Source organism: Tachypleus tridentatus, chromosome 4 (assembly GCF_004210375.1).
Source record: "Tachypleus tridentatus isolate NWPU-2018 chromosome 4, ASM421037v1, whole genome shotgun sequence".
NCBI classification, from domain to species: Eukaryota; Metazoa; Arthropoda; class Merostomata; order Xiphosura; family Limulidae; genus Tachypleus; species Tachypleus tridentatus.
Window position 1 is genome coordinate 12,793,833 of NC_134828.1, and position 27,244 is coordinate 12,821,076.

Consider the following 27,244-nt stretch of genomic DNA (forward strand, 5'->3'; position numbering starts at 1 on the left):
CATAATGAATGTTGTTAAGGAACCGTGTAAAAATCATAATGAATGTTGTTAAGGAACCGTGTACAAAACATAATGGATGTTGTTAAGGAACCATATACACCTCATAATGAATGTTGTTAAGGAATCATGTACACCTCATAATGAATGTTGTTAAGGAACCATGTACACCTCATAATGAATGTTGTTAAGGAACCATGTACACCTCATAATGAATGTTGTTAAGGAATCGTGTACAAATCATAATGAATGTTGTTAAGGAACCATGTACACCTCATAATGAATGTTGTTAAGGAACCATGTACACCTCATAATGAATGTTGTTAAGGAATCGTGTACAAATCATAATGAATGTTGTTAAGGAACCGTGTACAAAACATAATGAATGTTGTTAAGGAACCGTGTACAAAACATAATGGATGTTGTTAAGGAACCATATACACCTCATAATGGATGTTGTTAAGGAACCATGTACACCTCATAATGAATGTGTTAAGGAACCATGTACACCTCATAATGAATGTTGTTAAGGAACCGTGTACAAATCATAATGAATGTTGTTAAGGAACCATGTACACCTCATAATGAATGTTTTTAAGGAACCGTGTAAAAATCATAATGAATGTTGTTAAGGAACCATGTACACCTCATAATGAATGTTGTTAAGGAACCATGTACAAATCATAATGAATGTTGTTAAGGAACCATGTACACCTCATAATGAATGTTGTTAAGGAACCGTGTACAAATCATAATGAATGTTGTTAAGGAACCGTGTAAAAATCATAATGAATGTTTTTAAGGAACCGTGTAAAAATCATAATGAATGTTGTTAAGGAACCGTGTGCAAATCATAATGGATGTTGTTAAGGAACTCTGTACAAATTATAATGGATGTTAAGGAACTTGTCAAGAAACAACATGCTTTTTAACTTTTACTATCATATTTATAACAAAAAGAAGTCTTTTAATGCTAGATTTGCTTATAAATTTACAATAGCTAAGAAACAAATACATTTTAATGTATACAATAACTAAGAAACAAATACGTTTTAACATATACTATGACTAAGAAACAAATACGTTTTAACATATACAATGACTAAGAAACAAAGACATTTTAATGTATACAATAACTAAAAAACAAATACATTTTAACATATACAATGACTAAGAAACAAATACGTTTTAACATATACTATGACTAAGAAACAAATACGTTTTAACATATACAATGACTAAGAAACAAATACATTTTAATGTATACAATAACTAAGAAACAATACATTTTAATGTATACAATAACTAAGAAACAATACATTTTAATGTATACAATAGCTAAGAAACAAATACATTTTAATGTATACAATAACTAAGAAACAAATGCATTTTGACATATACTATGACTAAGAAACAAATACGTTTTAATGTATACAATAGCTAAGAAACAAAACGTTTTAACATATACAATGACTAAGAAACAAATACGTTTTAACATATACTATGACTAAGAAACAAATACGTTTTAACATATACAATGACTAAGAAACAAATACATTTTAACATATACTATGACTAAGAAACAAATACGTTTTAATGTATACAATAACTAAGAAACAAATACATTTTAATGTATACAATAACTAAGAAACAATACAGTTTAATATATACAATAACTAAGAAACAAATACATTTTAATGTATACAATAGCTAAGAAACAATACAGTTTAATATATACAATAACTAAGAAACAAATACATTTTAATGTATACAATAACTAAGAAACAATACATTTTAATGTATACAATAACTAAGAAACAAATGCATTTTAATGTATACAATAACTAAGAAACAATACATTTTAATGTATACAATAACTAAGAAACAAATACATTTTAATGTATACAATAACTAAGAAACAATACATTTTAATGTATACAATAACTAAGAAACAATACATTTTAATGTATACAATAACTAAGAAACAAACACATTTTAATGTATACAATAACTAAGAAACAATACATTTTAATGTTTACAATAACTAAGAAACAAACACATTTTAATGTATACAATAACTAAGAAACAAATACATTTTAATGTATACAATAACTAAGAAACAAACACATTTTAATGTATACAATAACTAAGAAACGATACATTTTAATGTATACAATAACTAAGAAACGATACATTTTAATGTATACAATAACTAAGAAACAATACATTTTAATGTATACAATAACTAAGAAACAAATACATTTTAATGTATACAATAACTAAGAAACAAATACATTTTAATGTATACAATAACTAAGAAACAAATACTTTTTAGTGTATACCTTAACTAAGAAACAATACATTTTAATGTATGCAATAACTAAGAAACAATACATTTTAATGTATACAATAACTAAGAAACAAAGACATTTTAATGTATACAATAACTAAGAAACAATACATTTTAATGTATACAATAACTAAGAAACAAATACATTTTAATGTATACAATAACTAAGAAACAAATACACATTTACAATAACTAAGTATAATGTATACAATAACTAAGAAACAAATACATTTTAATGTATACAATAACTAAGAAACAAATACATTTTAATGTATACAATAACTAAGAAACAATACATTTTAATGTATACAATAACTAAGAAACAAATACATTTTAATGTATACAATAACTAAGAAACAATACAGTTTAATATATACAATAACTAAGAAACAAATACATTTTGATGTATACAATAACTAAGAAACAAATACATTTTAATGTATGTAACTACAATAACTAAGAAACAAGAAACAAATACATTTTAATGTATACAATAACTAAGAAACAAATACATTTTAATGTATACAATAACTAAGAAACAATACATTTTAATGTATACAATAACTAAGAAACAAATACATTTTAATGTATACAATAACTAAGAAACAATACATTTTAATGTATACAATAACTAAGAAACAAATACATTTTAATGTATACAATAACTAAGAAACAAACACATTTTAATGTATACAATAACTAAGAAACAAATACATTTTAATGTATACAATAACTAAGAAACAAATACATTTTAATGTATACAATAACTAAGAAACAAATACATTTTAATGTATACAATAACTAAGAAACAAATACATTTTAATGTATACAATAACTAAGAAACAAATACAAATATACAATAACTAAGAAACAAATTTTTAATGTATACAATAACTAAGAAACAATACATTTTAATGTATACAATAACTAAGAAACAAATACATTTTAATGTATACAATAACTAAGAAACAAATACATTTTAATGTATACAATAACTAAGAAACAAATACATTTTAATGTATACAATAACTAAGAAACAAATACATTTTTAATGTATACAATAACTAAGAAACAAATACATTTTAATGTATACAATAACTAACTAACTAAGAAACAAATACATTTTAATGTATACAATAACTAAGAAACAAATACATTTTAATGTATACAATAACTAAGAAACAAATACATTTTAATGTAAAATAACAAATACATTTTAATGTATACAATAACTAAGAAACAAATACATTTTAATGTATACAATAACTAAGAAACAAATACATTTTAATGTATACAATAACTAAGAAACAAATACATTTTAATGTATACAATAACTAAGAAACAAATACATTTTAATGTATACAATAACTAAGAAACAAATACATTTTAATGTATACAATAACTAAGAAACAATAACTTTAAGAAACAATAAATGTATACATTTTAAAATACATTTTAATGTATACAATAACTAAGAAACAAATACATTTTAATGTATACAATAACTAAGAAACAAATACATTTTAATGTATACAATAACTAAGAAACAAATACATTTTAATGTATACAATAACTAAGAAACAAATACATTTTAATGTATACAATAACTAAGAAACAAATACATTTTAATGTATACAATAACTAAGAAACAAATACATTTTAATGTATACAATAACTAAGAAACAAATACATTTTAATGTATACAATAACTAAGAAACAAATACATTTTAATGTATACAATAACTAAGAAACAAATACATTTTAATGTATACAATAACTAAGAAACAATACATTTTAATGTATACAATAACTAAGAAACAAATACATTTTAATGTATACAATAACTAAGAAACAAATACATTTTAATGTATACAATAACTAAGAAACAAATACATTTTAATGTATACAATAACTAAGAAACAAATACATTTTAATGTAAAACAATACATTTTAATGTATACAATAACTAAGAAACAAATACATTTTAATGTATACAATAACTAAGAAACAAATACATTTTAATGTATACAATAACTAAGAAACAAATACATTTTAATGTATACAATAACTAAGAAACAAATACATTTTAATGTATACAATAACTAAGAAACAAATACATTTTAATGTATACAATAACTAAGAAACAAATACATTTTAATGTATACAATAACTAAGAAACAAATACATTTTAATGTATACAATAACTAAGAAACAAATACATTTTAATGTATACAATAACTAAGAAACAAATACATTTTAATGTATACAATAACTAAGAAACAAATACATTTTAATGTATACAATAACTAAGAAACAAATACATTTTAATGTATACAATAACTAAGAAACAAATACATTTTAATGTATACAATAACTAAGAAACAAATACATTTTAATGTATACAATAACTAAGAAACAAATACATTTTAATGTATACAATAACTAAGAAACAAATACATTTTAATGTATACAATAACTAAGAAACAAATACATTTTAATGTATACAATAACTAAGAAACAAATACATTTTAATGTATACAATAACTAAGAAACAAATACATTTTGACATATACTATGACTAAGAAACAATACATTTTAATGTATACAATAACTAAGAAACAATACATTTTAATGTATACAATAACTAAGAAACAATACATTTTAATGTATACAATAACTAAGAAACTACAGTTTAATGTATACAATAACTAAGAAACAATACATTTTAATGTATACAATAACTAAGAAACAATACATTTTAATGTATACAATAACTAAGAAACAATACATTTTAATGTATACAATAACTAAGAAACAAATACATTTTAATGTATACAATAACTAAGAAACAATACAGTTTAATGTATACAACAACTAAGAAACAATACATTTTAATGTATTGCTACTTATCTGAAATTTCAAGCTGTTAAACATTAAGAAGATTTAATACTCCTTTTTCCCATTAGTACTCGATTCCTTACTCATATATTGTTAATATAAAACTCTTTTAGGTCAGAGAAGGGGGCATATATGTTCCCATAGTAGAGAAAGTCTTTGAATGAATCTGTATGATTTCAGAAGGCACGGCTAGGCAGTGTTCAGTGAATGAACTTTCAGAAACTTTATGAGCCAGTAAGATTGGTGTAACTCCAATGTTGTTAATGTGCTTTGTTATAACTTTGTTTGTGATCATAATTGTATTAGACCAGATCATATGACTTTATATGATGGTTATATAATGGTTAAGAAGTGTAACTTCACCCATTATTTGGTAATTGTATAAAGTCCAGTGTAATGTAGCTTAATTCTTTTGCTTCATGGGAAATTTCATATATATGCCTGCAGAAGTCATGAAAATTATTGGGTTTTTGACAAAAATATTTATAGACTTTCGAGAATGATTGTATAAAGTGTGCAGCTGTCTATTTCAGTTATATATATATATATATATATGTGTGTGTGTGTGTGTGTGTGCGTGCAGTACAACTTATTCGTCAAATTCTCTTATATCTGATGGCCAAACTAGCTTAACTTCCTTTCCTTCCATTTTTTTTTTTTTGAGTAGTTACTTGAGAGAATTAAATTTCTGCTTCTATGCAATGTGATCTGGAGTTGATACTTTTACAGTGGTTGTATAGCATTGCAGAGGTGAATGTGAACAAACATAAATTGATTATATATGTAAAAATGGCTGGTATGGGTAGAGAAGGCTCTATGTTGAGGAGCGAACAACATTTTGACCTTCATCAGAAGAAGGTCGAAAAATTGTTCGCTCCTCTACATAATGCTTTCTCTGCCTATACCAGCTGTTTTTACATATGTAATTTTCTCTACAAATGGGTTTTCTTGTCATTGCGGATTAAACATAAATTGATGTTCTGATGTGTATACAACTGAAATTGACTTGTGCAAACATAAGGATGCATAATTTTACAGAGGTGAAGGTCAACAAACTTGTGTTGACAGTGTTACTTTACAAGGATCAAGGTCAAACATAAATTGGTGTTTTTGCCTGGTTACAAGTGGGTTGGGCAATTTTCTTGGTATTTCATGACATTGCAATGATTATGGTCAATGATCCAAAACTTGTTTTAAGTATTAACTAGATAATAATGAAATGATTGAGAAAAACCTTTCTTGAGCTAAAGTCCATCCAGAAAATGATTAATTTGTTAAAGTTAATTTCAAAGATAAATTTTGTTTTTAACTGCTAGATCCAAATTTTTCGGCCTTCAATGTTTGGCAACACGCTAGAAGAGGTGATGGCGTTACAGAAAGACAGATACCCAAACCGTTGGTTACCATGGATCCAGACAACTCTGTCTGAAAGTGTACTTCAGTGGAATGGAGCACAGACTGAAGGTATCTTCAGGTAAGCAAGCAACCTTTAACTCTACATTAATTTCATAACATTAAACAAAAAAGCCAAAACACAAATGATGCAAAATTTTTCACCTAATATTGATGACGTGTTTGTATTTACTTGATACAACTTGTAATATTTAATTATCATTTAGGAAAAAAGCAAGATATCTCCCAAAATGAAGATTTTAAAACAGTAGATAAAAGATATTCAGTAAGTGTGTTATACTCTCTGATGTATGTGGCTGTAAGGTATCAAAAAGTTTTAATCAAATGAATTTGAGGGTGTAGGAAATCATCAGCTAGTTGCATTGAAGTCATGATTTCTTTAATAATAATTTATGAAATAGATTGTTGTTTAGTAAACGTAGATAGATCATTTTACTTTATTGCAAATTGGTGCTGTTATTGAATACTGATGAAATTTTAATCATTTAGAAACATAAATAATTATTGAATTATTTGTTTGGTCTGTGCTTTCATGTCTATTTCTTGTAGAGAGATATTTTCAAAAATAAGTCTTTTACAGTTTGGTCTGTGAATAAATTGAACAGTTCTGTAACTATGGGGGTGTCAAGAAGCATTGATGTAATGAGTTAGTTCTTCAACTATGGGGTACCAGAGAACATTGATGAAGAGAGTTAACTCTGTATCTATAAGGTGTCAGAATATATTAACAGAGTGAAATAGCCATGTGGCTGTAAAGTACTGAAGAGTTTTAATCAAATGAATTAATCTTGTAACTGTAGGGTGCCAGGGGACATTGATGAAGTGAATGCCATGAAGGTACGGATGGATCAGTGGGAAATAGCTGAGTGTAATGACCCACATGTTCCTGCATCCCTTCTAAAGCTATGGTACAGAGAGCTTTATGAACCTCTTATACCAGACAAATTCTATGATGAGTGTGTGGAACACTGCAACGATCCACAGACTGCAATAAACATAGTAGAAAGGTTACCGGAAATCAACCGTCTCGTGTTGTCATACTTGATACGATTTCTTCAAGTAGGTTCTTTAAAATATACACATATTAATTAATTAAATCTGTGATTATTAACACAGTGTCCAGAGAACCAGCCTAATGTGGAATATCCAAAACAACACAGTCCATTAAAAGAAGTATATTAGCCCTTTCTGTATGGGTAGGGGTCAGAGTGTGTATCGTCACATTTGGTTAATTTACATTCAAAATTTTATTAAACAACTATTTTAGAAATGTATTTAAATACATTTAGCAACAGAATGTAACTTTCAATTCAAATGTTAGTATTATACATTATTTAATTTCTTACTTTAAGAAAACAAATTGTTTTTCTGAGTCACATGGTATATTGTCACCTGCTTTTCCACAGATTACATATTATGATGCCTGGAATACAAGGTCTATAATTTTGACAAATTAAAAACTCAAATTACGAATATTGATGCTACAATCTAAAAGAAGAATCTTCTATTTTTTTTCTTTACTAAGATAACATGATATTTTGTGAATCTACCATAGTGTCTCTTCTCACCAAGATATCATGATATTTAGTGAATCTATCATAGTGTCTCTTCTCACCAAGATATCATGATATTTTGTGAATCTGCTGTAGTATCTCTTCTCACTTCATGTTTTTGAAAATACTGTTACCTATGCCAATTTCTTTTAAGTACATGTTTATAACCAATTGAAATCATTCATTTTGAACTCTGTTTCAATTTCTAAAGTATTTTTGCGGACAAAACTGTTAAAATTGTTTGATAGGTAGAAGTGTGATAGTCAAGGCAATATTCTGATCAGAAGTGATACTTGTTTAGACTCAGATACACCTAAGGTGGGAAGTCTGATAAATTTCAGTGGATTTTTATGTTGTCGTTGTAATAACTTATAATTTTTGTGAGTATTTCAAAATTACATAAAATCTGATTTGTTTTAGAAAAGGGTTTTAATGTTTACTAATAGTGTGCAAAATTTTGTGAGGATGTGCATACATTGTCAAAGTTATAGTACATCTAATTCAGTGGTTCTTAACCTGTGTTCAATGGAACCCCAGGGGTTTGGTGAGTCAGTTCAGCAGAGGTCAAGACACACACACTGTGTGTGTGTCCGTTCTGTTCATCCCACTCGTATGATTTGTGACGTCATGCTCCACTTGGCTATCATTGGCTGCAGCTGATCACGTCACATCACTTGGCCCTAATATTTGTGCTGCAGGGAACTTCGTGCACTTAGCAGTCGACTTGTGACTGTAGTAATTGTGTGTCATTTGTGATTTTATTTTTCCTATTCTTTCAATCCCTTCATACTAACTATGTTGAGCAAAAACAGAAAGTGGTCAGACGAATACGTACAATACTGATTTATGTGTATAACGGAACGTGATGGGAGTCAGCGTTCTCAATGCATGATTTGCAATGCCAAGTTGAGCAATTCTAGTCTAGCACTGGAAAAACTAAGAGAACACTCCCTAAAGCTGCATGGAGATGGGAAATACAAGAACACAATGCTTGCTGAATTCAAGGTAAAGAGAGCCAGGTTTGATGAAAAGGTTACTTTGCCTCTTTTTGGCTTTGTACCCATTGACAAACCGATCCTCAAAGCATCGTATGATGTTGCGTACTTGATTGCAAAGCAGGGCAAACCACACACCATTGGTGAAGCACTCTTAAAACAGCTGTGTTGAAGATGGTGAATATCATGCCGGGAAAAGCTGCTGAAAATAAGTTATCCCAAATTCCTCTTTCAAATGACACCATCAGCAGCAGAATAGATGACATGAGCGATGACATCTTGGCTCAAGAAGTTGCAGATCTGATTTCAAGCCCAGCAAAATTCAGCCTTCAACTCGACGAGACCACTGACGTTTCTAATCTAAGCCAGCTTGTTGTATTCGTGCTCTATTTGAGGAAGGACGAGATAAAAGAAGATTTTTTTTGTAAGGCTCTTACAACAACAACTAAGGCAGCTGATGTGAAGAAACTTGTTTATGACTTCTTCAGAGACAACGATCTTTCGTGGGATATGGTTTCTGCAGTTTGTTCGGATAGAGCTCCAGTCATGCTGAGACGAAACTCTGATTTTGGTGCGTTGGTGAAAGCTGATGCACCACACATCATTGTAACGCACTGTGTTCTGCACAGGCATGCATTGGCAACAAAACCTTGCCTTCAAAACTGGCAGAAGTATTAAAAATTGTAGTGGAATGTGTGAACTTTGTGCGAAATAGTGCCCTGAAGCACCGCATCTTCAAAGAGCTGTGTAATGAAATGTGCTCTGAATTCAAGGTACTTCTGTACCATTCTAACGATCAGTGGTTGTCCCAGGGAAAGGTGCTGAATCGTGTTTTTACCATGCATGTTGAATTAGCCCTGTTTTTGCAAGAGCACCAACATTGTCATGCAGATTGCTTCAAAAAAGTTCATTTTTATTTTGGCATACATGGCTGATATATTCAATGCTCTCAATCATCTCAATCAACAGATGTGGGGTGGTGGAATCAACATCATCGAAGCAGAAGAAAACCTGATGGCTTTTCAAAAAAAGCTACTGTGATGGAAACGATGAACAGAGAATGGTAACTTGGCAAGCTTTCCCCTGCTGGACGACTGTGTAAGTAAGATCGAAGATGTGTCTGAAATCAGAGACATTTCTGTACCCGGGGAACTGAAGCTAGCAAGTGCCATGCACTTAGATGAGCTCGTAAAGTCTCTTGACAGATACTTCCCCACCAGAAAGTCACATCCAACATGGATGAGACAGCCGTTCATGTTTAATGTTGCGACAGCAGATGTCAATGATGAATACCTCGACAAAATCATTGAACTTCAGCAGATCTAGGTTCAACAGCAACTTTTCAGAACAATAACGCTCTCAACGTCTTGGTATCACCAAATCGTAGGGTACCCTCTTATTGCTAAGAAAGCCCTTGAGATACTCATACCATTTGTTACAATGTATCTCTTGCGAGCAATTCTTTTTGAGGATGGTAGACATAAAAACGAAGAAAAGGAACAGACTTTGTTGCGAAAATGATATGAGAGTGGCATTTGCCAAGGTGAAGCTGCGCATTTCTGAACTTGTCTTTGAAAGGCAACAGCAAAAGTCACGTTGATTTGCAGTAAATATTCATTTAGTTATGTTTTTGTGTGATATTCATGTTTTGTTGGTTTTGTTCTTTGAACACAGTGATATTGTGTGCAACTGATGCGTGGTTTATTTTGTGCAGTAATAAAATATCTACTTATGTTTTGAATTTGAAAATAATCATATTTTATTTTTTTAATTACGAAGGGTTCAGTGAATACAAGTACGAAACTTCCGGGGTTCAGTACCTCCAACAAAGTTAAGAACCACTGGTCTAATTTCATGGTTGCTGTAGTGGGAACTTAGTAGGTGCAATGCACCTACCTCATGTCAAAAGGTTTATTTATATCATGAATTTCAGAAGCTACAAGTTATCTATTTTAACAAGCAGTATCTGAATTTTTACATTTTATTTGGGCTGTGGATGTAACGTACATGATGTGTTACTGCTAATAAATTTTAACCTTTTTGTTTTTTTCTGTCTCAAAGGCTTTAAAATATTGTACAGATCTGAAAAATTAACAGAGTCTGAATAACTGTCAACATTGGATGATTTGGGTAGATTTTGTCAGGACTAGGAGTGCTCGGTTGATATCAACTAGAAGTTCTCTGAGAATTATTTTCTTTTGTTTGGCAACTTAAACTATGTAGGATTCACAGTTGGTGACCATCTTCTTGATTAAAAAAAACAACAAAACGTTATAGTCATTAGAGAATAGATATAATAATGCTCAACCACCTTTTCCATGTTGCTGCATTGAAGTAAAATCTGTTAATTTTATTATCTTGTGTGAAATTTTAGAATGAAATAATGGTAACACAATTTCTAATAAGAAGCTGTTGCTAAATCATTAAAGTGTTGCCCTAAATCATTAAAGTTTAAGCCCATTCTCCTTAATGGAAAACAAGAGTTCCTCAATTATGTTTAGCCAAATGTAAAGGAAGCAATTTTTTTTTTCATATATAAACTTTAGAAATTGTAATTCTTTTTATTATTTTTTGATTTGCCTTGCATGCAGCAAGAAATCCTTGGAAAGAAGTTAGGATATTCATAAAATTAGGGTTAATGTGAAGAAGTAGGAAATCAAACCTTGGGGGAAGTCATAAAGATTGGGTTTTAGTTCTTTTAAAGTTATTAATTCATATATTTTTGCATTGTTTTAAAAGTTTTGTAATGTTCTATTTTGTAAGCATACAGAGTTCAGTCTGACTTGAGACAAAATTCTTTCATCATTCCTTGTGTTTCTAAACCATTAACCATAGGTACTCACATGTTTGTAATAGGATGGTGAGAATTGTGTGGATTTTTTTTCATTTAGGTATTTGCAGCTGAACAGAATGCTGCTGTAACTAAAATGGATGCCAGTAACCTAGCAATGGTCATGGCTCCAAACTGCTTACGATTCATGTCTGATGATCCGAGGGTCATTTTTGAGAATACGAGGAAAGAGATGGCTTTTGTAAGGACATTGATTCAGAATCTCGACACTAGCTACATGGAAGGAGTTATCTGATGTTCGAGAGGGAAATGCTGAGGACACAATGGCCCGTGTGTTTAATAACTGGCTGGAAGTGTAACTTAAAAATATGTATTGTGTGTGGTTATAAATGAGGTAAAAAATTGAAGAAAGACCTCTTTTTTTCCAATCTCAGAACAATTGTACTGCTGTAACTTTTGTAGGACTCAGATTTCTCTGGTGTGTGAGTAATTAAAAGTGAGAGCATTTGAATGCACTTAAACTAGTACCACTTTCATGATCTCTAGTTATACAGACAAATAATTAAAAAATAATCATTTTACGTGGATAGAACTGCTGGTTGATGCTTGTATGTATACAGTTCTGTAAATTTTCAAATACTAATCATTGAACTAGTCCAGCTGTGTAAAGCCAATAATGTTCATAAAATTTATTAATGTCATGTAAGGCATTAATTAACACATGATTAAATCTCTTAAGCTGCATTAAAAATGAAACTGCTCATAACATTATTACAAATATGCTACAAAACTATTTTATTTCATTAATAAGATGCAATACTTAGGGATGTTACAGTAAAATCCTGAGATATGGTAAATACCAGAATTTACTGGCAGGTAATGCATTGTTCAATGAACAATATTTGACGGATGATATTTTTCTAAAACTTTTGAAATTTCTTCCCTTCAAATGTCTCACTCTACTGGAGATTCTCCCCTCCAAATTTATGTAAATACGACTAAACAGAATTAAAAAAAAAGAAGAAGCATTAGCTTTGATTGGTGAAGGTTACTATTTACTTGTTTCAAATATTTAGGATAATATGGAGTAGTATTGTCGATTGATTAAGTTTTTCTCCTTTGTTAGGCTTTATTCTCATAAAAAAATAAGGTGTGAGTGGAAACTGGAAATTGTGTTTGTATTGTTCATCTTTAGCCTTTGCAAAGTATAATTCATTGGTTAGATTACAATAAAATGTATGTAGAAATACTCCATCTCTAATCTTTTTTTCCTATGTAGAAATACTCTATCTCTAATCTTTTCTTCCATCAGTTTTTTTTCTTTCTTCTCTCTTTTCAGCCATGAATTTTATCGCTACATATCGTAAGAGATATAAAAACTGCAAATACATTAATAGGAAATCCTACAGTATTCACTTCCAAGATAACAAACTAGGCTTAGAGGTATATTATTTGATACAGCTGTCAGTTATACTTCAGAGCAGTTGTAGTTTGCTTTTTTCATCTTTATATTTTAACCTGTGTAAAGTTCAAAACCGTGAACATTTTTTCGTTATAACTAGTGTAATTATGCATTAATTTTGTTGACTTTATCTAAAGGACTTGTGCTGTAGTTGTAATTCTTCTGGTTTTGAGATGTTTCAACTGATTTTCTATGGCAGAAACTCAGCCACATGTAATTAAAGTAACTCAAATGGTCTGGGATTAACATTTGTTGAATGTTTCTTGTTTCATTTGGTAGAATAACAGAGATGGACATTATTTATATAAATATAATAAAGTTTGCAAGGAATTAATAGGTTAAAGTGAAGTCAAAAACTGTTAATGAAATTGCTTCTCTAAAGTTTGTTCCACAAACCCTATTCTTATTCATTTCATTTAGTAATTTGAACTAGGTACACATATATGCCTTTAATAATCAACATTAACTTTCATTTTGTAATATTCAAGCTATTGATGCAATGAATAACAAAAAAACAATATCGTTATGGTAAATGTTTGTATTTCTGGTTTCATATTTTATTTTGGAAAAAAAAAAAAAATTTAAGCCTAATATTAATGGCAATTATTCTGCATTATTTGTCATGACATTAATCTCCTTTTAAATGTTCTATTAATTAATTTCTCTTACGTACTCAAAGAATTTAAAATTTACAATGCTCGCTAGATGGTATAAACATTTTACTCTATACTCACAAACACGTCACAGTGTATGTTTGTTTTGGGATTGGCTTTCGAAATACTTGGTGTGTTTGATTATTATTCAGTATAGAGTTTTTCACCACAGTTTAAATATATATGATTTTAATCAAATTAAAAATAAAGTTAAGATTATGTATTGGTTAATTTGGGCTTAGTGTTGAAGGTTTGTGAACCAGTGGTACTACTTCACTTATCCACCATAATCTTATGTGATCTACTGTAAAACAAAAGTATACACTAAGCCTAACAATGTGTCCATGTTGAACCATGTAACTCACATAATTGACACAAGGTCACTGGTACAGGATAAATCAAATGGCTTTAAATCAAAATTTATTACTTATTACAGAACTGAGGAAACACAAGACAGTTCTACATTTCACTGATACATCTTTTATTACAGTCATGGTTTTACTACTAAGGGCATCACCATGGTCATAATGAAAGACATATTTCGGAAATGTACAGCCCCTCAGTGGCACAGTGGTATCTGCAGACTCAAAACACTGTTAGAAACTGGGTTTCAATACCTGTGGTGGCCAGACCACAGACAGTCCATGGTGTAGCTTTGTGCTCAACTTCAAACAAACAAATTGAAATGTACAGTTATCTTTTGTTTCTTCAGTTCTCTGATTATGGAGTTCCAAGTATCAATTTATCACTTATGATAATTGGAGAAAGTTGTACCAAAAGAGCGTAATAAGAATGTTGCTTCTTCATTATTTATTTTTCTTACTCATAACTATTTTTAGGGGGAGGCTTTGCATCATGTTTTAAAAACTGAAACATTTTTCTTAAAGAGAAATAACTTAAGGGTTTATTTTGTTGATACTTTATTAGAAGGAACTAATTATTAGGTTGTTTTTTTTCAGATATACAAGGTTTAGTAAATCAAGAAGTGTTATTTTTGTTTTAAATCACGTATAGTGTATTTCTCTCTACGAATCTGAAATTTCAATAATAAAGTAAGAATAATTGTTATTAAGTGTGCATTAGATTATTTTTTTGTGAATATTAATAATAAACCCATTGATGTCTGTTATTAGTATATTTTTAAAATTATCAGTTTTTGGTTTTGACTTTACAGAATATATTGAATAAATTGAAAATGTTCAAAATTGTTTACTGAATAAATCAACAGAAATAAAAAAGCATGTTATTTTAAAGTAACTTCACAGAGAAGAAATCAAGTTTAGTGCTGATATTTTAGCTCAAATCTCGGCAAGTGTATGTGCCAATGTTTTGAAGAATATACTTAGTTTTCAATGTTTTTCTTATGAAATATGTAACAGATGTGTTTAGAAAGAAAGTGGATTTTGTTAATTATGTTAGATTGAATTTCTAGATATACAAGATCAAACAAAACATGAAAATGTGAAACATGAATTTTATGAATATTGTATTCAGTTTTCCTTGTGAAATGTGAACCTTATGAATATGGTACTCAATTTTCCTTGTGGCATGCTAATTTTAGGAATATAGTATTCAGTTCTCTGTGTGGCTTGTGAATCTCATGAACATGGTACTCATTTTTCTCTATGGCATGTGAACCTTATGGTAGTAAATCAAGAAGTGTTATTTTTGTTTTAAATCACTCAGTTTCCCATGACATGTGAAACATATGAATGTAGTACTCAATTCTTTCTATGGCATGTGAAACATGAATATTGTATTCAGTTTTCCTTGTGAAATGTGAACCTTATGAATATGGTACTCGATTTTCCCTGTGGCATGCTAATTTTATGAATATAGTATTCAGTTCTCTGTGTGGCTTGTGAATCTCATGAATATGGTACTCATTTTTCTCTATGGCATGTGAACTTTATGTATATGGTACTCAGTTTCCCATGACATGTGAAACATATGAATGTAGTACTCAATTCTTTCTATGGCATGTGAAACATGAATATGGTACTCGATTCTCCCTCTGGCACATGAAACATATGAATATGGTACTCAATTCTCCCTATGGCATGTGAAACATATGAATATGGTACTCAATTCTCCCTATGGCATGTGAAACATATGAATATTGTACTCAATTTTCCCTATGGCATGTGAAACATATGAATATGGTACTCAATTCTCTCTATGGCACGTGAATGTTATGAAAATGGTATTCAATTGTCTGTGTGGCATGTGAATCTTAGTGTTATGAAAGATTAGAAAGTATGTGATTGTTTTGGTATTTTATAAGCTTTATATAGAAAACAAATAAGGTTATGATTTCCAGTATAATTAACTATTCTGTCTAGTGTATCTTTCCTCTTTTGTAACTATATATATATATATTTTTACTTGATTTAATGTAGGTATAATTTGACAAACATCTAAAGTAGATATGCAATCTGTTGTCATCATGGTTCTAGGCCTTCTTAACCACATAAAAAAAAAGTGGGTCTTTTAGGTAAAACTGATGAAAATTGTCATTGTATTATTTGTTATCTGTAAATGAAACAGACTTTCCCTATGTGTCAAAGCATTATATAGGCACTTTTGATTTTAACAATATATTTATCAGAAACTAATTTCTGACATTGTACAGAAGGCTGTTTTTGTTTGTACAAGAACACTCCCATGAAATATTTCAGTGTTTTTAACATGTTAATATAATAATCCAGAACTGTATTAAATATTTTTAGTGTAAAATATTCGTTTTACCTAATACAGTTATTGTGGGCTTTTTTATTAGATAATAAACTTTAGTGAAGTGTTTAGATTGATTTTTAGCTGTATGTCTTACAGTTGATAGAAAACTTTGTGTTTGAGACTTCATCCCTGGATGCACTGAATATCTTATTAACTATGAAAGGGCTAGTTGAATTTTGTTAAAAGTGAAGGGACATATGAAAGAAGTAAAAATATTTTAGATTTCTTTGCATATTAATATCAAGCCTGGTAAAAATATTAAAATATTTTTACACTGTGTGTGTGAAAATTATGTATCATCTTTTGTAATGGTTAAACTTCTGACCTATTTAAATTTTATTTTAGAATAATTTTGAACTACTTTTTTTTTTAAATAAAGACATCTTTCCTTTCTATCAGTTCATAATCTCATGAAATTTCTGTGATTTTGACACAGTATTTTTATAAAGTTACGTGTATTATTATTTTATATTAACTCTTCACATACATCTGTTTTATTTTTTAATTGTCACTTAAATATCACACATTTGTATAATTGTTCTGTGTTAACTTCTAACTGTTCTGAATTATTTTTTGACATATTTTATGTACTATTAATAATAGCTTTCCAGTATCACTGGATTTCTTCATGTTAAGATACATTTTTTACTTGTTCAAACAGGTGATTTTCAAGTTAAACTTTTTTAATTTTGTACTTTTAATACGTTTTAAAAATTATTTTTTGACATATTTTATGCCAACACCTGTTCTGTTTTATTTTTTAATTGTCACTTAAATATCACACATTTGTATAATTGTTCTGTGTTAACTTCTAACTGTTCTGAATTGTCTTTCCAGTATCAATTTCTTCATGTTAAGATACATTTTTTACTTGCAAACAGGTGTACTTTTAATACGTTTTAAAAAGCCAACACCTTCTGTTTTCTTGTTTAAATAGTCTGCTTGTTTAGCAGCTGATAAGATCTGCAAATATTATTACAAGTTTTCTACAGCCAGTTTCCGACCACTAGTGATAATTGTTTATATTAAGCTTATGCCAGTAACATTCATTTTGTCTCCTCACAGATGATATTGATGTTTATGGATTATGATGCTATTTGGCATAATAATGATAGTGAAGTTTGTGGTTTGTGTTACTGGCTTACTAACAATAGCAAAGTCTGTGTTACTGTCTTATTGACAGTAGTGAAGCTTGTAGTTTATGTTACTGTCTTACAATAGTTAAGTTTGTGGTTTAAGTTACTGTCTTACTAACGATAGTGAAGTTTGTGTTACTGTCTTATTGACAGTAGTGGAGCTTGTAGTTTATGTTACTGTCTTACAATAGTTAAGTTTGTGGTTTAAGTTACTGTCTTACTAATGATAGTGAAGTTTGTGGTTTGTGTTACTGGCTTACTAACAATAGCAAAGTCTGTGTTACTGTCTTATTGACAGTAGTGAAGCTTGTAGTTTATGTTACTGTCTTACAATAGTTAAGTTTGTGGTTTAAGTTACTGTCTTACTAATGATAGTGAAATTTGTGGTTTATGTTACCATCTTACTAACAATAGTGAAGTTTGTGGTTTGTGTTACTGTCTTACTAATGATAGTGAAGTTTGTGGTTTACGTTACTGTCTTACTAATGATAGTGAAGTTTGTGGTTTACGTTACTGTCTTACTAACGATAGTGAAGTTTGTGGTTTACGTTACTGTCTTACTAACAATAGTGAAGTTTGTGGTTTACGTTACTGTCTTACTAACGATAGTGAAGTTTGTGGTTTACGTTACTGTCTTACTAACGATAGTGAAGTTTGTGCTTTACGTTACTGTCTTACTAACAATAGTGAAGTTTGTGGTTTGTGTTACTGTCTTACTAATGATAGTGAAGTTTGTGGTTTATGTTACTGTCTTACTAACAATAGTGAAGTGTGTGGTTTATGCTACTGTCTTATTCATGACAGTAAAGTTTCTAGTTTATGTTACTGTTGTACTGACAATAGCGATGTTTGAAGTTTATGTTATTGTCTTGATTACAAAAGATATTAATATTTGTGGTTTTCCGTGTTACGTCTTTATCTTTCAATTATTTAAACATTATCAAAAGATAACATTTTGTTTTATCAATCTCAGTAATTGTACAATTCTTAATTTTGTTTTTATTAAATTCCCTCAGAAGGCCAAGCTACAAATCAGTTTTGTTTTTGTCATTGAAGAAAATGTTAATTGGAGAACAATACGTTTTTTTGGTGAAGTGTGAACGAAATTTCTGAAATGAAATTAGTTGTTTGTATATATTGTTGGGTAAAAAAAACCTGACTGTTACAGTATCTCATACTTAGCAGTGTGAATAGAGCCAGATTGAAACTTATATTGTTGCTTATTGTATTAATGTACAGTTTGAGCTGAGCGTTCCTTAAAGGAAATATTTATTTATCTTATTTTATTTTTCAGTTGTTTTTTTTTTTTTGCAAAGCAGTCAGATGCTTTTGTTGACTAAACAGTTTATTGCCAAGTGTTCTGTGAGAGTAATTTACTTATGGAAGTACAACAGAAGCTATTATAATAAATGAAATTATTCACAACTATATATTGTATTTTCTGTTATTTGTGTTTTACAACAAATCTACATATGCATACACGTCCAAAAATTGTAGGGATATCTTAATTACACAAAGTTAGTTATTTGGAATTGCCTGGAAAGTTTTTAAGATATTGATTCATAAAATAACAACTGTAATGGTGTGAAGTATGATTATAATCAATTGTATTTGCCGTAAGATCTTAGGCCTATTATATTGTTGAACACTATGTTCGTAATCTAGCCCCTTCAAGTTCAAGTAACTAGATTACGAACATAGTGTTCAAAAATATAATAGGCCTAACATAATGTTTTATGACAAATATAATTAAACATTTATACCATTAAAATATTGTAATATTTGTAAACATAAGAAGTACCATTATTAAGTTCCCAGTTTTTTAGATAAGGGCATTAAACTCTGGCTTAAATTGAGTCTCCAAAAGTAACTCTGTGTGCAGGAATATTTAATATGAAAAGATAAATGTATATCACTCCCACTACTAATGTGTACCAGAAAATTGTGGTTAATAAGTATTATATATTCAGTTTTAATGTAGATTTTTTGCTAAAGGTAGCTAATCATTAAAATGATGTCAAGAGTCTAGTAATTTTGGGCAGTTTCACGAGAAAAGGGTACATTTTACATGCATATAAATAGAGATAAATATAAAGTGTCTATAATGGCAACTTTTAAAGTGTGATAATCGCAGATTGTATTGTAATAACTGAGTAGAGAAGAATAGTTAGTATTGTCAATTAGGTTCTAAAATAGAAGAACTTGCCAGTATGGACTTTTGATGAAAGAGACACGTGAATAATCAATGCATGAAGATTAAGACTTCAGTAGAATAATTAGTGGATGATTCAATTCAATATTTGTATTGATAATTATCGAACCTATTAAATTATTCGATTGATTACCAAAGAAATTCTTTAAGTAAATTTAATTGTAACTTATATTAACTTCCAGTCACTTCCAAGAACCTATAAACTTAGTATGAAACTGAAAGTCAATTTGATAATCAGTATAACTAAATTAAGCTTACAATTAGCCTTTGAATTTCTGATTAAACATTATTTTTTAACTTAGGCCTATTTCTTGTGTCAAAGTGAATGTAGCTTGTTGAACCGTAATATTTACAAAAGAAATGAAATAATTCATTTTTGTTACATCTACTAAATCTGATATTATTTTTATCAAATAATCAAAGGCCTGACATGGCCAGGCGGTTAGAGTGCTCGACTTGTAATGTGAGGGCCTTGGGCTAGAATCCCTGTCACACTAAATATGCTCACCCTTTCAGCCATTGGGATATTATAATGTTACGACCAATCCCACTCTTCATTGGTAAAGGAGTAACCCAAGAGTTGGTGGTGTGTGATGATGACTACCATCCTTCCTTCTTGTATTTCACTTCTAACTTAGGGATGGCTAGCACATAATAACCTCCTGTAGTTTTGCATGAACTTCAAAACAAATAATCAAAAAGAACTTGTTGAAAGAAAGAACGTGATAACAATATGCTATTATAATTTGGTTGCTTTAACACAGAGTTAATTGATATGATGATAACTTACATGCTAGAAAACAGTCAGAGTTTGTGTCTTTTAATAATAAACTTTTTAATACATAAGGACTTTGTAACAAAATAAAAAGAAACATTTCAGTTTTGTCTGCAAGACACCCTAGAATAAATACTTGAAAAATACTGTTAATGTTGAGAGATTTTCAGTAATTATGATATAAATGTGTGATAGTAACACCTGAATAATAACTGAAGTGTTACAATTACTTGCCTGTAAAAAGTTGTAAATAAAACCAAATTGAAACTTGTACAAGAATATATACAGTATTCTCTAATGTATAGAGCTAAGTAAAAGTTAATAGACATTTTTGCTGGATAACAATTTTGCTAAAGAACAAAGGTAGATGAAAACCTCTAAGGCTTAGACTTATTACTCTTAACAAGCAATAATATTGTTTGTTTTTTTCAATCTTGAAACATTCTCTAAGCTCTAGTAATAGTGTATCCATTATATGTAGACAACGACTGAACAAGAGAACATTCATCTTCATTATCAAAGCTGTCTTTAAACACTCTTTGTTTTTTCAAAAAATATCTTTGATTCCTCTCTTTTTTATAAAGAAACTCATTATAAAGGGTTGGCTTCCACAATTCAACCACCCTGTCAGTGTTGGTGTTGCTCACAGTAACAGTTCTGGAAAACTTGAAGGAATATTTACATCATTCTAAACCAGAGAAAAATGTTCAGAATGTTAAACTTGATATTGATACCTTATTATCACTATCAGATTTCAATAATTTAACAAATTGATATTAATAATAAAACAAAAGCCTTAAGAAATATATTTTCTGGGGTGTCTCACTAGTGATATTATTGAAAGACTGAATTTTAATAACATCGTAACACCATAAGTTAATTTCTAACTTATTTTAATTTTTTTCACTTACACTATAAATAAATATCTATTTAATTTTATGTAAAACATTAGCAAAAGCTTTTTCTGAAATTAATGTACAAATTGTCATCCAGACTTTGTAAAGAAAGCTGGATGGTTTGTTTTGCATTTTGCGCACAGCTACTCGAGGGCTATCTGTGCTAGCTGTCCCTAATTTAGCAGTGTAAGACTAGAGGGAAGGCAGCTAGTCATCACCACCCACAGCCAACTCTTGGGCTACTCTTTTTACCAACGAATAGTGGGATTGACCACAACATTATAACACCCCCACGGCTAAAAGTGCGAGCATCTTTGGTGCAACAGGGATTCAAACCTGCGACCCTCAGATTACGAGTCGATTGCCTTAATGCATCTGGCCATGCTGGGCCATAAAACAAAAAAGGAAGAAACATAAGTAATGTAATTGGCTAATAAAAACAAAAAACATTTCCTGAAACTATTTTGAAAACTATTAGTTGCTTGTTTTTGTGTAACTGTGAAAATTGTTTGTTTGAGCAATAATTTGCAAAAATAATTCTTAGTTAACACACTGTTGATGTGTAACAGTAGAAATATTGCACTATTATTTAATTTATGCAAAATGTGAATTAGTTTACTTTCCTGGACAGTACTCATCAACAAAATTTTTATCCTTTCTCTGCTCTTTTAAATGTTTGTATTTATTTAATAACTGTAACACTATTTTGTGATATTTCTCAGATTTTACCTATTTGAAAATTTAAGTTTCAATTACAAAGGACTTGATCCAACATAGTGGGATATTCATGGATGTGTATATCTGAGGTATTTATAATTTTTCTTAGTTTGTTAATATATTAGCTGGAATCAATAATATATTTTCATGTCTAAATCAAATATAATTTGTGATTTTAAAATAAAATTTGTTTTTGTAAAAGTTGAAAACAACAATCTTTGTTTTTTCTTTTTTTAGAAAATAAAATATTTTGTTAAGACATGCAGAAGTAAAATCCTGGAGGAAGGACAGTAGAATTGTTAAATCATACTTTTACATAGCAGTGATTATTTCTATAATTGTAAACAGGAAATGAAACGTCTTACGAAGAGGTTTGTGAAAACTAAAGATTTTTCTTATGTACACAGCATCTTAAAATATTACATAAAACAAAAGATTGGAAAGTATTTTATACATAAACATCAAAGTAAATGTTTTTAGCAATGTATCATTTTCATCACAAAATTCTACTGGAGTGTGTTACTGGTACTATAATATTAGTAATACAGAATTTTGTGTATCATTTGCAAACAAAGAACTCGCTTTGGCTTCAGAAAGTTTGTGTTTAGCAGCTAATTTTTTTTAAAACCAAAGTCACAGCATAGCTCTTTGGTAGGACTCTGGACTGTACAGCTGATATATCAGGTTCAAAGGCTTTTGGATACCACCAAAAATTCCTTGTGCTTTAAGCTCTGGATGAATTTTTGGAGTAACAATCAGTTCATTAGCATTAATTAACTTGCCAGAATAATACTAATGGACACAATCTCAATCCTTTTTCTGCTGTTTTTAAATGTTCACAGTAAAGTTATTGGTAGAGATCGCTGCAGAAGAGTAATGCTGAAAAGTTTTTATAGACTTCTAAAAATTTTCTAATATTAATATATTTTGTAGTGATTTGGAATAATTAGATATAGTGAAATTAGTAAATAAAAGTAAGATGGTCAAAATTTTAAGAGTTTATTGGTGTAAATTTTACTACAACATTAAAATAGGCATAATATGAGTATTGGTACTTTAGGCCGAGGTATATTTCAACTTCTGGTAAATTGTAAAACAGGTTAAATACATTGTTTTTATTAAAAAATACAATCTAAAACAAGTTTATTATCTCCTTGTTTTAAGTATTAACATGTTTACTTGAACTTAGGTCCATTAGTTTAAATTCAACCTATATTTATGGATAGGTTATAATGAAAATCAGACTTATTACACTGTATTATTAACACTACTTATGCATCAAAGACCAGTTATATTCAGTGCTAGGAAAGTTCTATTTTTAAGTTTTGTGTAATTAAAGATAAACTTTAGTATGAAGACAAAGTAGTGATGCTGTTAAAAAAAAGTGATTTGTTCCTAAATGTTAAGCGTAACAGTACCAGTGTTGACAATAGGCTACTGGTATTTGGTATGGAGTATTTATTTTCAGGCTATAAGTACAAATACAATGGTCAAGACTAGTATAGGAATTAAGCATTCACAGTTTGGTAGGTGTGATGAGTGCAATAAGTGGGTTTTACTTGGGAACTCAGAACAGGAATGTACTTTTAAAGAAGCCAGTGATAAAGATGTGCAATTTGTATGTAGTGGAAGTGGGAGGTTATCCTAATTAAAGTAGAGGCGATAAATAAAGGGAAGTGTTTACTGTTGGAAATGGCAGCAGTATTTTAGGATAAGATTAAGCTTTTGCATGCAAGGAATACCTTAGCTAACAATGACTTTCAAGAAGTTAGAGTACTATTAGGGTTAAAAGTAGTGAATTTAGTTATAATGACCCAATTCTGTTGAGCAACAAATTGAAGCCCTTGGTTTCTGCAGATGACGAACTATTAAAAAGGGAAGGAAAACAAAAGGGTCAGAGAAAGTTGTGGTCCATGAGGTTGTAGATGATTCCTTGACATGGCATGTGAATAGAATTAGTGTGTGGTGTACATACAGTGAAAAGAATCAGAATAGGCTACCCAGGGGTAGAACTGGGAGCAGGAGATATAATCAAGGGGACTAGCAGAGATGCAGTTTTTGTGGTGGATGTTGGGTCTAATAATGTAGCGAAAGGTAGGTCAGAGGAGCTAATTAATAAGTATAAGAGTTGATAAAGGCTTTTAAAGGAAAAGGCCATAACACAATTTTTATTAGGATCACAACCCAAAATTTATTGTGGGAATGAATGTATAAGTAGGTCACTAGGACTAAATTCTAGGCTTAAGTTAGTGTGTAGAGATGAGCAGTTTGGTTGTTTTGGCTTGTGGGATCAGTTCAATGGAAGAAGAGAGGTTTTTGGAACAGGTGGTTTTATGTATTTAAATAAGAGAGGAGCTGGCTTGTTTCTTAAGACTATTAACTTAACTGTAAGGGAAGTTTTAAGTTAGAAGTAGACAATGGTGGAGGCCAGGAAAACTAAATTTAAAAAAAAAATGTTTAGCATAGGAAATGAGTACAGAAGTAGTTATAAGAGTAAGCTTAATTGTTGCTATTGTAAAGTTAGAAAATATGGATTACTTTATAGCACTTGTAGGAATAAAGGGTTTTGATGTATTTGGAAAAAATGAAACATGGTTAAACATTAATGGATTTGATGGCAGAAGTTTCTTTAAAATACAGGGTTACAGGCTATTTGATAGAGTACTGAAGAGGATAGAGTGGCTTTTTATGTAAAATATGAGTTACACCCTGTTGAAGTTGAGGATATCAAAGATAACAGCAAGGAGATTGAACATTTGGGTTTCTATTTGTGGATATATAGGGGAAAAGTTTTTAGTAGGAAGTTGTTACAGACAACCAAATGATACTGATGAAATTAGTAAGAAACGTTACAATTAGATTAAGATTTCAGCTGTTAATTAAGTCATAATTACACTATGTAACAAAATTTTTACTTTTTCTTGTTCCTGAGCAGAAAGTGTTATTCCCTGATTTCTTATGCCTAAAGTGAATGGAAAAGTCCTATTTTGTGACCTGGGTAATGAAATTTTCAAATTTACCCATTTTCCAGAACAATCCAGGTAGATTCAATGCTGAGTAGCTGAATTTCAAGAACTTTCTAGAATGTTGTAGAAATTATGAGAATTTTCAAGAACCTTTTAGAATTTTCTAGAACTTTACATAGTAATATATATATATACAGGAGTTCACCAGTTTAGTTTAGTTCTAGCTGCCTAAGTGGACACATAGACACATTCTGATTTTATCAGAAATGGTATCAAGAAGCTGCAAGCATTCTCCAGATGCATTCTGCTATGTATGTAGCCAATTTATCAAGACAAGAGCAAAAACGTACTCTGTGACAGCATCTGTTAAAATGTGTGACATCTACAAGGCATATTTCAGAATGCCTGTCAGGGATCAAGATAAACCCTGAGCACCTCATTTTATCTACAAGCACTACAAAAAAATTCTAGAAGGTCAGACAGACAATTTTAGCTTGATTGAATCATAAGATTTTTTATTATATAAATTTTAGACCTTTTAAAATTTAAATATCTTTTTTAAATTTCTAGTAGTATAGAAAAAATATCACAAAAAATATTTTGCATGAACCTCTTACACATTAGTTTTGGATGAAATAAATTTATTCTTCATAATAATTATATTTTATAGGATGGTACAAAGGGGAAAAGAGAGCCATGAAATTTGCTATTCCGAGAAGTTGGTGTGAACCAACTGACCACTCAAGCAATTGATACTTCTTCATGATGGTCTCATGTTGGACTGGCAAAAATGCATCTGCTATCATGTATCCGGACCTTCCATCATCCATCGCCCCAGTGCCATATTGCTTTGAGCTCCCTGTACCCACTCCACCAGAGAGAAAGCAGCCATCCTCAGAAGAGATAGATGTTGAAAATCCATATTACAATTTCAGAGGGGCAGCTGGTGAGAGAAAACCATACTATCCCAACCAGAGAGACCTCAATGAGTTGATCAGAGATTATATTTAGGGGCTGATACGTGAAAGTGATTTACATTACAGTCACAAATATCGAAAAACTACTCACTTCTAAACATTTTTGTTCACTTTTGTATAACTTTAGTACAAATACATGTAAATCTTGATTCATATGTTGTTTTATTCAGACCTTATGTAAATGAAAATGTGCAAATTTGCCTGTTTTCACATAGAAAATAGGTTAATTTCTAAATTTGAAGGGAATAATGGCCATTTTCTGTACTTTTACAATGTAAGCAATTAAGAAATAACACATACTATCCAGTAAAGATATTTGTTATGTAGTGTTATGGGTGATTTTAATTTCAGACATATAGATTAGGAAATGCTAAAGTCAAACCAAGAGGTTGAAAGGTTTTTGGAAACTGTTCAAGGTGGTTTTTTTCATCAGTTAGTCAAGGAACCTACTAGAAATAATGTCATTTTAAATTTATTGTCAACTTCTAATATAGAAATAATTAATCGGGTAGAAATTTGAGAACACATGGGTACAAGTGATCATTGCTGCATGTGGATATAAGGAATAATGACATTTTGGTTACAAATTTCAAAAAAGCAAATTTTGAAGAGATACTACAAGAATTATCTGTTGTGAACTAGACATCTGAGTTATTTGGAGATACTAGTTTGATGTGGAAATTTTAAAATATCCAAGGTAAAGTTATACCTTATGGA

At 29.7% G+C, this 27,244-nt stretch overlaps 1 pseudogene across 1 annotated transcript in view; it reads left to right on the plus strand.

Annotated features, from left to right (window-relative positions):
- LOC143248579 (rho GTPase-activating protein 39-like) overlaps positions 1-13,244 on the plus strand; it is a 70,215-nt pseudogene extending 56,971 nt beyond the window's left edge. Inside the window, exons 15-17 of the transcript XR_013027053.1 lie at positions 6,562-6,719; positions 7,459-7,717; positions 12,098-13,244. The product of XR_013027053.1 is annotated as a rho GTPase-activating protein 39-like (transcript). The remainder of the gene's footprint in view (positions 1-6,561; positions 6,720-7,458; positions 7,718-12,097) is intronic.
- Positions 13,245-27,244: the final 14,000 nt, after the last annotated feature.